Below are 11,099 nucleotides of genomic sequence, written 5' to 3' on the forward strand. Positions count from 1 at the left end.
TTGATCTTTGCCTCCATTCTTTTTCCGACGTCCTGGATCATCTTCACTATCATTATTCTGACTTCTTTTTCTGGAAGGTTGCCTATCTCCATTTCATTTAGTTTTTTTTCTTGGGTTTTATCTTGTTCCTTCATCTGGTACATAGCTCTGTGCCTTTTCATCTTGTCTGTCTTTCTGTGAATGTGGTTTTTGTTCCACAGGCTGCAGGATTGTAGTTCTTCTTGCTTCTGCTGTCTGCCCTCTGGTGGATGAGGCTATCTAAGAGGCTTGTGGAAGTTTCCTGATGGGAGGGACTGGTGGTGTGTAGGGCTGGCTTTTGATCTGGTGGGCAGAGCTCAGTAAAACTTTAATACACTTGTCTACTGATGGGTGGGGCTGGGTTTCCCTTTTGGTTGTTTGGCTTGAGGTGACCCAACACAGGAGCCTACCTGGGCTCTTTGGTGGGGCTAATGGTGGCCTCTGGGAGGGCTGACGCCAAGGAGTACTTCTCAGAATTTCTGCTGCCAGTGTCCTTGTTCTCACGGTGAGGCACAGCTGCCCCCCACCTCTGCTGGAAACCCTCTAACACTAGCAGGTAGGTCTGGTTCAGTCTCCTGTGGGGTCATTGCTCCTTCCTCTGGGTCCCAATGTGCACACTACTTTGTGTGTGCCCTCCAAGAGTGGAGTCTCTGTTTCCTTCAGTCCTGTCGAAGTCCTGCAATCAAATCCTGCTAGCCTTCATAGTCTGGTTCTCTAGGAATTCCTCCTCCCGTTGCCAGACCCCCCGGTTGAGAAGCCTGACCTGGGGCTCAGAACCTTCACTCCAGTGGGTGAACTTCTCCAGTTTGTGTGTCACCCACTCAGCAGTTATGGGATTTGATTTTATTGTGATCGTGCCCCTCCTACCATCTCATTGCAGCTTCTCCTTTGTCTTTGGATGTGGGGTATCTTTTTTGGTGAATTCCAGTGTCTTCCTATTGATGATTGTTCAGCAGTTAGTTGTGATTCTGGTGTTCTCTAAAGAGGGAGTGAGAGCATGTCCTTCTACTCCACCATCTTGAACCAGTCCTGAAACGTATTCTTTGATAAAGAAGTTTGATTTCCTAGGGAACAAAAGATGTGCTTTAAAATAGTGAATGATGTATGTTTTCATTTAAAAGAAGGTAGATAACCAGAAAACTGATTTTCTTAAGTAAATTACCTGCTCTTGTTCACAAATAAGAACTTTTTTTTACCCACTCCTCACTTTTGAGTGATTTTATAATTTTTAAAAAGTTTTTTTTCTTTTTGTGTATTTCTCATCACTTTGATGTGATTAGGTGGGGCTCTGCTAAGCAGAATGGAATTACTTTGCTTTTAATTAATACATTCCCTGTATGTACTCGGTCAGATTGTCATTTTTCTTATCAGCCTACCATTTTTTTTTTCTACACAGAGATAATGTTGAATCATAAACTTTGTAAGAGGAGAATATCCACAGTGACCATGAAAAATTACGTCATGACTGTTAATTAACACCAAGGCCTGCTACAGGTGATAAAGTTTGGTGGGAATGTACACCGAGATCATTATATTCCTTAAGAAATGGTGTAGGGTGATATTTGCTATGTTTTGGTTAATTCATAATCAAAATTATGATGCAAATACTGTTAGAATTTTGTAGAAAAAAGATTTTTTATGTCATCTTTATTTGTCTTTCTAAAACAGTACTATGAAGTATTTATGAACTAATACAGAGACACCCAGAAAGTGAAAAAACTCATGATTTTAATGATAGAACAATCAGTAATTACTGTTTTTAGGAACAAATATAATGTAGGGGTGGACACAGCTGTGGAGAGAATTGGGGAGTGTTGTTTTAGAATTAGTGTAATGGTATCTTTGTTTCTCATTGGCATAAAAATATCTATCTTGCTTTCTCTTTTTTTTTTTTAAACTATTTTATTCTGATTCTAGGGTGGGGTTGGAATTGGGTAGGCAAGTACTGTGGTGACTTGATAGACAAGGATAGGAAGAACAGAAGAATTGGCAAGAGTTTGAGGTTCATCGTGTTTATAAATACTTCTGAATCCCAAATCACATGACTTTTAATCTAGTAATAGTGCCTGGATTCCTACTGCATTATGGACTCCTCAAAATTCGTCTCACATGTTGTGGTTAGTTATAGGTGCACCAATTCACAAAGGATACCAACCAGGGCAGGTAGAAGGGTGACACTCTCTGAATTAAAATGCAAGGGTGGAGAGTGTGTATGAGATCGATCTATGTTCAGATGCCTGGAGATATTTAAGCTTCTCAGGGAAGTGACCACTATGTTTATTTAACTTGATGTGGTAGCCTTTTTACCTAGCACTAAATGTAGCTTACAGTGGATGTTCTTTAAATGACTGTAATTGAAGAAGGAAACTTATTTCTGTTTTTGTTTTGGTTTTTTTTTGCGGTGTGCGGGCCTCTCACTGTTGTGGCCTCTCCCATTGCGGAGCAACAGGCTCTGGACGCGCAGGCTCAGCGGCCATGGCTCACGGGCCCAGCCGCTCCGCGGCATGTGGGATCTTCCCGGACCAGGGCACGAACCCGTGTCCCCTGCATCGGCAGGCAGACTCTCAACCACTGCGCCACCAGGGAAGCCCAGGAAACTTTTTTTTTTTGGTCATGATTCAGGGCAACACTAAGAGAGTAAAAAGTTGCAGGAAAACACATAGAGGAAGAATTATCTCGTATTTAGGAATGGACTTCATCCTTATGAAGGAATTGGGTTCCCTAACACTAAGTCTGACTTCCAGTGCTGGTGTTCATCTTTCATGGATGATTTAGAAGATATCTCTCTGGGGCATAGAAGAAAGTACCTTTTAAAGAACGCCTGCATTTAAATTTTACGTGATTCTAACTTTCATGTCCTTAGCTTACAAAATACTGCAGTCACCACGATCTAACTGAAATAGCAAAGTAGTCAGAGTTCATTTCTGTAATTCTCTCTCTGCACTTCAGAATCCCTCTCCTTTTAAAATTGTTCTCCCATCTTCAAAATCTCCAAAGCCCCACGTGTACCTGTCATGTACCAGCTCTCCTGTTCCCTCTAGTTCCACTGTTTATGCAAACAATTCAACATCTGTTCTGTCCCTCAAATCCAAACAAAAACAGCCCTTATTGCTCAGTCCTTTTGTGTTACAATCTGGTGAAAATAATTCAACAGAAGTTATGGATTTAAAATAAATGGAATGATCTCAGAGGGTGTTTAAGCATGAGTACATCCCCATCAATATCTAAGTGTTCAGTCGTGGAAGAGGTAAGAACAGGGAACTTCTAAGCTCGACGTGTCTCCTGGAGGCCCTGATGAGCCCACCCACTTTTTTCAGTGACTCCCGCCCCAAGGGGCAGTGCTATAAAAACACACACCTTGAACTGAGAGAGCATGGTCTGGCATAACTTCTGCAAGTATCTGAACTCATGAATGATAAATATGTGAATGTGAACAGTTGATTGTATGTTGGAAAAAAAAATTTCATTAGGAACATAGTTGTCCCATGAGGTCAACTTGAATTTACTCTCAACAATCCCTCTTCTTCCTAGCATGTTTTTTGGTTTTGGTTTTGGTTGTTTTTCCTTTTACTGTCCCCAAGCCTCTGGTTCTGAGAACAGAAGTATCTACCTGAAGCAAACAGAGGTTTCCATGATAACTAAGGGGAAAGGGAATAGAAGTGAGAAACAGAGCAGATCTGGTGTCTGCTGGCTGATTTATTTTAGAACCTGTACACGTGATCTTGTGTTTGTTTTTAAGCCTGTGTACTTGGATAAAATATAAATGTGGTCTACATTCAAAATCCTAAATGAGGTCCTATATGTTAACATAAGTGATGATGTCGAAAGACTACAAGGCTGAAGTTATTTCCTTGATTTTGAATCTTTTAGTATAATAGTATATCTAACAGAAATTATATGTAATATAAAAATCCACATTTTTCTGACAGAGTGATCACAAAATGTGTGATGTTTAAAATAACCAATCTTCATTTTGTGTTTTTTCTTACACATGGTACTGGAAGCAAAACACTTAAGAGGAATCTAGACAATCCAAATGTTTGATTTTCCAAATGATTTTGCCAGAATCTTTGAGTTAAAATTTTTTTTCTCTCACTCCTGCTGAGAAAGTACATACATTTTGAAATTTAGTCTATTTGAGCAATGCTTTTATTCCCCTTTAAGATGATAATAAGCATATGGGAGTGGGATTGAATTTGAGACAAGCTGTTGATTTCTATTGAATACTCAAAAAATGTAAGGTATCAAATTTTTTTTTATAACTATCCAGTGATAGGCTAAAATGTATTAAAAGTTCAGTAAAAAATCATCCTGATGTGGAGCTTATAGGAAGAAACGTATGGTTGGAGTATATTTCATAATTGGGGTTGTGATTATTTTGCTTAGTCGTTAGAGTTATAAAGTTATGGTTTTCGAGGAAGAGAATTAAGGAGCAGAGAGGGATACTGAAATTCACATAGCGGCAGCAAGAATATTATTATTATTATGCCTATCCTATCACCATTCTTTTGTTATCTCTGTTATTTTCGGAACCATGTATTTAGAAATAACATACATATATATATATATAATATGTTCTATTATATAATTATAAAATAACATGTATGTTATATGATAGTATATATATGTCATAATATATATATAACATATATAAACATATATAACAGTATAATATATTATAATATATATATAGTCCTATACTCCTGAGAAAGATTTTGAACAGATAGAGAATATACACTAGAGGCATTAACTGATTTTAAAGGATATACTTATAAATATATTTTCTTCTGTATCTATTGAGAAAATAGACTTCTGAGAAATCAAGTGGTATATCTTAGAGGTATAGCTAAAAGGAAATGGAGACCTGGGTTTTGTTTACATCTTTATGACACTAGATTAGCACAACCATTTAACTTTGTGGGTTCTCAGTCTCTTCATTTGTAAACCAGTGGGACGGAACGGAAGACCATTTCTAGCTCTAGTTTGTTTGACTAAAGAAAGAACCAGGCTAGTCTTAGAACATCTGTGAGAACACGAGGTTTGTCTTTGGGGCCTTCTCATGTATATTTCTTTGCCGCTCTGTCCTCTTTCTGGCTCATCCGCTTTCTGCCAAATATATTCAGGTGTCAGGGCCCACGAGGTTTCCTACTGAACTTCTTCCTTCTTGCAAAGGTTTATGATGACTTTTTTTTTTTTTTTTTTTTTTTTTTTTTGCGGTACGTGGGCCTCTCACTGTTGTGGCCTCTCCCGTTGCGGAGCACAGGCTCCGGACGCGCAGGCTCAGCGGCCATGGCTCACGGGCCCAGCAGCTCCGCGGCATGTGGGATCTTCCTGGATCGGGGCACGAACCCGTGTCCCCTGCATCGGCAGGCGGACTCTCAACCACTGCGCCACCAGGGAAGCCCTATGATGACTTTTATAACTTGCTGTTTAGCTTAACCTCTACAGAATACCCAGGCCTTATCCAATTAAACTCTGCTTTCAGCTAGCAATAAAAAATAAATACTCGAATGAATCTAAGTAGCAGACTTACATGTTCATGTTCTCAGTTTTTAGTATGCATCACTTGTTGAAAGCCCATATTTGGCGCCTGGTGCCCCAGCCCCTGAATGTCCATTTTTAACAAATTCCCTAACAGATTTGGAGGCTATTTGGGAAACACAGGTTTAGGATTTTTGTATATTGCCAGAGATTTAGAAGGATTTATTTCAAATTATAGATAGAATATTTGGGGTTTGTGACATGATGCTTCAAGTCACTTAATAAAATTGTGTATAATTTTTATAGGTTTTACTCCTTAGACAGTTCTCACTCTCTGGCACGGGGCCAATTTCCTGCAGAATAATTGTTTCTTTTCTCCAATGAATTTTCCCATATAGTATTTCACCTAGAGTTCATGTGTAAAAAAATGGAGCCACAATTGAGAAAAATGGAAGAAAATGAACTTTCAAAATTACAAATTAGTCATCTATTCTATATATAGTAGTAACAATTTATCCCTCCCCTCACCCACCCCCTGGCAACCAGAAGCTTGCCTTCTACATCCGTAACTCTATTTCTGTTTTGTAGATAAGTTCATTTGTCCCCTTTTGTAGGTTCCACACAGCAGCGATATCATATGATATTTGTCTTTCTGTGTCCGACTTCACTCAGCATGACAGTCTCCAGGTCCATCCATGTTGCTGCAAATGGCATTATTTTGTTCTTTTTTATGGGTAATATTCCATTGTATATATGTACCACATCTTCTTTATTCATTCATCTGTTGATGGACATTTAGGTTGCTTCCATGACCTGGCTATTGTAAATAGTGCCACAATGAACATTGGGGGGCATGTATCCTTTAGAATTATGGTTTTCTCTGGGTATATGCCCAGGAGTGGAATTGCTGGATCATATGGTAGTTCTATTTCTAGGTTTTTAAGGAACCTCCATACTGTTCTCCATAGTGGCTGTACCAATTTACATTCCCACCAACAGTGCAAAAGGGTTCTCTTTCTCCACACCCTCACCAGCATTTATTGTTTGTAGATTTTTTGATGATGGCTATTCTGACCCATGTGAGGTGGTATCTCACTGCAGTTTTGATTTGCATTTCATTAACAATTAGTGATGTTGAGCATCTTTTTATGTCCTTTTTAGCCATCTGTATGTCTTCTTTGGAGAAATGTCTATTTAGATCTTCTGCCCATTTGATTGGGTAAAAGAATATTTTAAAAAACTATGAAAACAGATCTTCCTTAAGTGACTTACTGTAGAAGTTCAATGCCAAGAATAGGTTTTTAGTATTTTTATTTATTAGTTACTATTGTTTTCTCTAATTCCCCTCATATACTCATTTTCATGGCATATAAAAGTTCTGCTTATTTAATGAGCAACTCCATGAAATTCCTTAAAATCTATTGCTCAGTGGATGGCCTTGGGCCTTTACTAGAAATGCTGAAAATTTGGACCCAGTCCAGACCTACTGAATTAGAACCTGCATTTTATGAGATTCCTAGTTGATTTGTATCTGTTTTAAAATTTGAGAAGTGCTACCTTAAAATACTTTTCCTTGGGCTCTACCAGACTGGAGTTTACTTTTAATATGTTACCTTATGAAATTACAAATTTTTAACAATAATGTTTTAAAAAATAGCTGTATTGTTTTTGTATATATTATACATATTTATTTAAGATATAAAGATAATACAGAGAAATAGAAATAAGGAAACTCAACTACTCAGAAATAACATTATCATATGATAATTTTAGACATTTCTATATACAGATATAGATGTAGCTATAGGTAGAAAGATGGATGTATGGATGGATGGGGAAAGGACGAGAGAGAAAATTTTACTGAAGTGAAATCATGCTATCTATAAAACATTTTAAAATGAAAGATACTAAGTTATTTTTTTCTGAAATCGGAATTATTGAGAATTTATAAATACGAAGAAATTTAAGTGAAATTGAAGGTATTGCTGAACTTGAAGCAAACCTTTCTTTACAAGAAGAGGTATTAGATTTTAAATGTCTTCTAAAATGTAATAACATTGTGTTTCAAGTTTGGACATCTGTTGTCTGTCCAATGAAGGATGAGGAAATAAATATCATTGCACTGCTTTGCACTTTCACCTCCCGATTTTGTTTCTTCAAAACAATTTTTTGCAATGTCAAGGTTTCTAATATTCACGTTCCATTCTACCATCATGATTTTAATAATTGTTTAAGCTTACTACTTTGTTTAGGGGTACAATTATCTTATCAGTAGTACTTACAGCATCTCCCATCCTGAATTTTTATTTTGATTCATCTCTTAAATGCAAAGATTTCATTAAATATTACTATTCTCTTCCCAAGACAGTGCAACGAGTATTGTTTTCTTTAGCTTCTTGCATGCTTGAGAAGGCATGTTGTCCTTCTCCTGGAAGGCCAAAGTGCATGGATATATACTTTGTTATTCTTTGATGCTTAATACTGGTGATACTGCTGTGCTTTCAGAGATTATTTTCTGGAAGAAATCTCAGAACAGTTTAATACACCTATCTCCCCCTTCTTGTACTTAGGGAGTATATATACAACTCTTTTTCTATGAAGTTTAGTAACTTTACCAGAATATCCTAGCTTTACTATCAATATTTTTGTGGTGCACAGTGTGCCGTAAGTTGCCGTAGATTTGAGTTTCCTTTACTTCAGTACAGTTTTCTTTGATAAAGTTTAAAATTTTTTTCTCCATTTTACTTGTTCCCTTTCTTGGGAACTCTATCTGTGTGTTCAGATTTGTTTGTTTTTCTTCTGTTTCAACATAGTAATAACCAGCTTTGTTACGAATGGGAGATTTCATCACTCACTCGACCCTGATGTGTAGAGTTTTCCTTCTGTACTATGTCATTACCCTTAGGAATTATCACCAATGTTCTATTTCAGAGACTGATGAATGTTCTGAACTGTGGCCACAGGGTACAAGCAGAGGTGACTTGGAAAACACTCAGAGTTATGGGAAGATGTCCATCTGTTGATAATATAAATGTCACATTGTTGGCTGCTATCACTGGAAGGCCCATATGGCCCAGAGATGGCAAGTAGCTCATTAAGCTCCCCTCTCAGAAGATATATAGTTTCCTCTATAATAATGACACATGGTATGATATCAGGAGTACAAGCGACAAAAGAAAAAAATATAAATTTACCTTACCAAAATTAAAAAATTGTGTGTTTCAAAGGTCATCATCAATAAAGTGAAAAGATAATCCATAGAATAGAAGAAAATATTCCCAAAACATATATCAGATATTCTAGATATTTATAATCTACAATATATGCACAACTTTTACAACTCAATAATCAAAGGACAAATAACCCAGTTTTTAAAAATGGGCAAAGGATCTGAATAGGCATTTCTGCAAAGAATGTATACAAATTGGCCAAGAAGCATAAGAAAAGATAGCATTACAGCCATCATGGGCATGGAAATAAAAACCACAGTGAGAACCTCCTTTCCACCTACACCAGTGCCCTCATATATTGCTGGTGGGTGTGTAAACTGGTGCAGCTGCGTTGGAAAGCAGTCTGGCAATTTCTGAAAAGGTGAAACACAGATTTACCATATGACCCAGGAATCCTAGGTGTACACTCAAGAGAAATGGGAACATGCGTTCATGCAAAAACTTGTACGTGGGTGTTTATAGTAGCTTTATTCATAATAGCCCCGAAATAGAAACAAGCTATGTGCCCATTAATAGATGAATGGGTAAGTGCAATGTGATATATCTACCCAAAGAATACTGTTCAGCAATATGAAGGTATTAAGTACTTGTACAAGGTACAACATGGATGAACCTTGAAAATATTATGCTAAATGAAAGGAGCCAGTCACAAAAGATTGCATATTGTGTGGCCCATTCATATGAAATATTCAGAATAGGCAAATCTATAAAAACACAAAGTATTGATAGATTAGTCTTTGCCAGGGTCTGGGGTGGGTTGGGAGTGGGATGTAGAGACATTGCTCATGGTGGATGGGCATAGGGTTTCTTTGGGGGGCTGAAAATATTCTAAAATTAGGTTTGGTGATGGTTGCACAACTCTGCTAATATACTAGAAACCACTGAATTGTATACTTTAAATAGGTAAATTTGGTGCTATGAGAATTATATCACAATACAATCACTAAAAGAAAAAAGCCAAGTGGAGTGCAGTCTTGCTCCCAGGTTTCTCTTTGGTCCCTCATGATATTAGCAGCTTCCCAGTCAGACTGTTTCCCCAAGGTCATGGCTCTGCTTATACTCTGGTACCATTTTTCTGTCCCTCTTCCCCTCAGTCCAGGTGGTTCCTTTCATGGTCCTGGTGAAGATCAGAGCTAACACATGGAGGTGGCTTTATTCTTCCTTTGCTTTCTTTTTAATATTACAGTCACTGTATCATTATACCCTGCTTGTCTCCCAAAGCCTTCTTTTTTGCTTTCCAAAAACCTCTGGTGAAAGTAAAAATCCAAACCTAGACAATTTTTTTAATGGTTGTTTTTGGGATTAGGGTTGTGGGAAATATCTCATAATTCACAGGAATTGTAATTCCTGCTAGTAACTTTTGGCATGTTTGGAGAAAACAGAAATATATTGGAACCAAATCATGTTTTCCAAGCCTGCTAGGCTTCTTTGAGAAGTCCACTGGGCTTTTTTTTTTTTTAATCTTTTGCTAAGAATGAAATGAAGATTGATTTTTTTCTCTTTTTCTTGTCCAGGAAAACATTTCATAAATTTCAGAGTTAAACCCACTCTTCTTATTTTTGTGGTCAGTTTTTATTCCAAAGTTTTTTCCTCAACTGCTCACATCCTGAGAAAAATTTCACTGTTTAATCTCACAGGAGACATTATTTGTATTACAAAACAAATTTGATCATGTATAATGAGACATAAAAGTGCCAGGCCTGCTGATGCGCTTTAACACTGCTCAGGGCATTCTTTTTCCAGTGAATTTTATGTCTGAAAACAAATTAGGAAGAAAAGACTACTCAGTGAGAATATGGAATCATATCAAAGAAAGTGTTCAAACCATCAGAGAGTTTCTGACATCCAGCAGTTCACTTCCAGACTAGAGATGTATTAGGCAAATTTATTGCCAAATAAATTTGGAAATCTAAAATTCTAAATCTAAAATTCCCCAAGATGCCCTTTTACGTTTATAATTGTAACCCCATTTATAATTAAAACACTTCTGTTAGTTTGGGAAGAGGGTTATTAGAACTTGAAATATATATGTATAAATATTTTTACATAATTAAAGTTGTATAATATATATTATATGTTATAATTAAAATTATATAATATATATTATATATAATTATAAAAATTTATATAATTTTTCAAAAATAATTTTTTAATATGTAATACATTCACATGGTTTAACATTTTAAAACTGTGCAAACAGGAATAGAAGAAATAGAATGAAAATTCTCCCTCCTCCCCCCCACCCCCTCCCAGTTTGCATTTCCAAAGACAAGCAGTTTAGCTGGTCCTTTGTTTCTGGTATATGGTTCAAGAAACATTCTACAAATTTGGAAAGATATATATATATATATATATATATATATATATATA

This window comes from Monodon monoceros, unplaced genomic scaffold (assembly GCF_005190385.1).
Source record: "Monodon monoceros isolate NGI ecotype Baffin Bay Population unplaced genomic scaffold, NGI_Narwhal_1 Super_Scaffold_18, whole genome shotgun sequence".
Classification (NCBI taxonomy): domain Eukaryota; kingdom Metazoa; phylum Chordata; class Mammalia; order Artiodactyla; family Monodontidae; genus Monodon; species Monodon monoceros.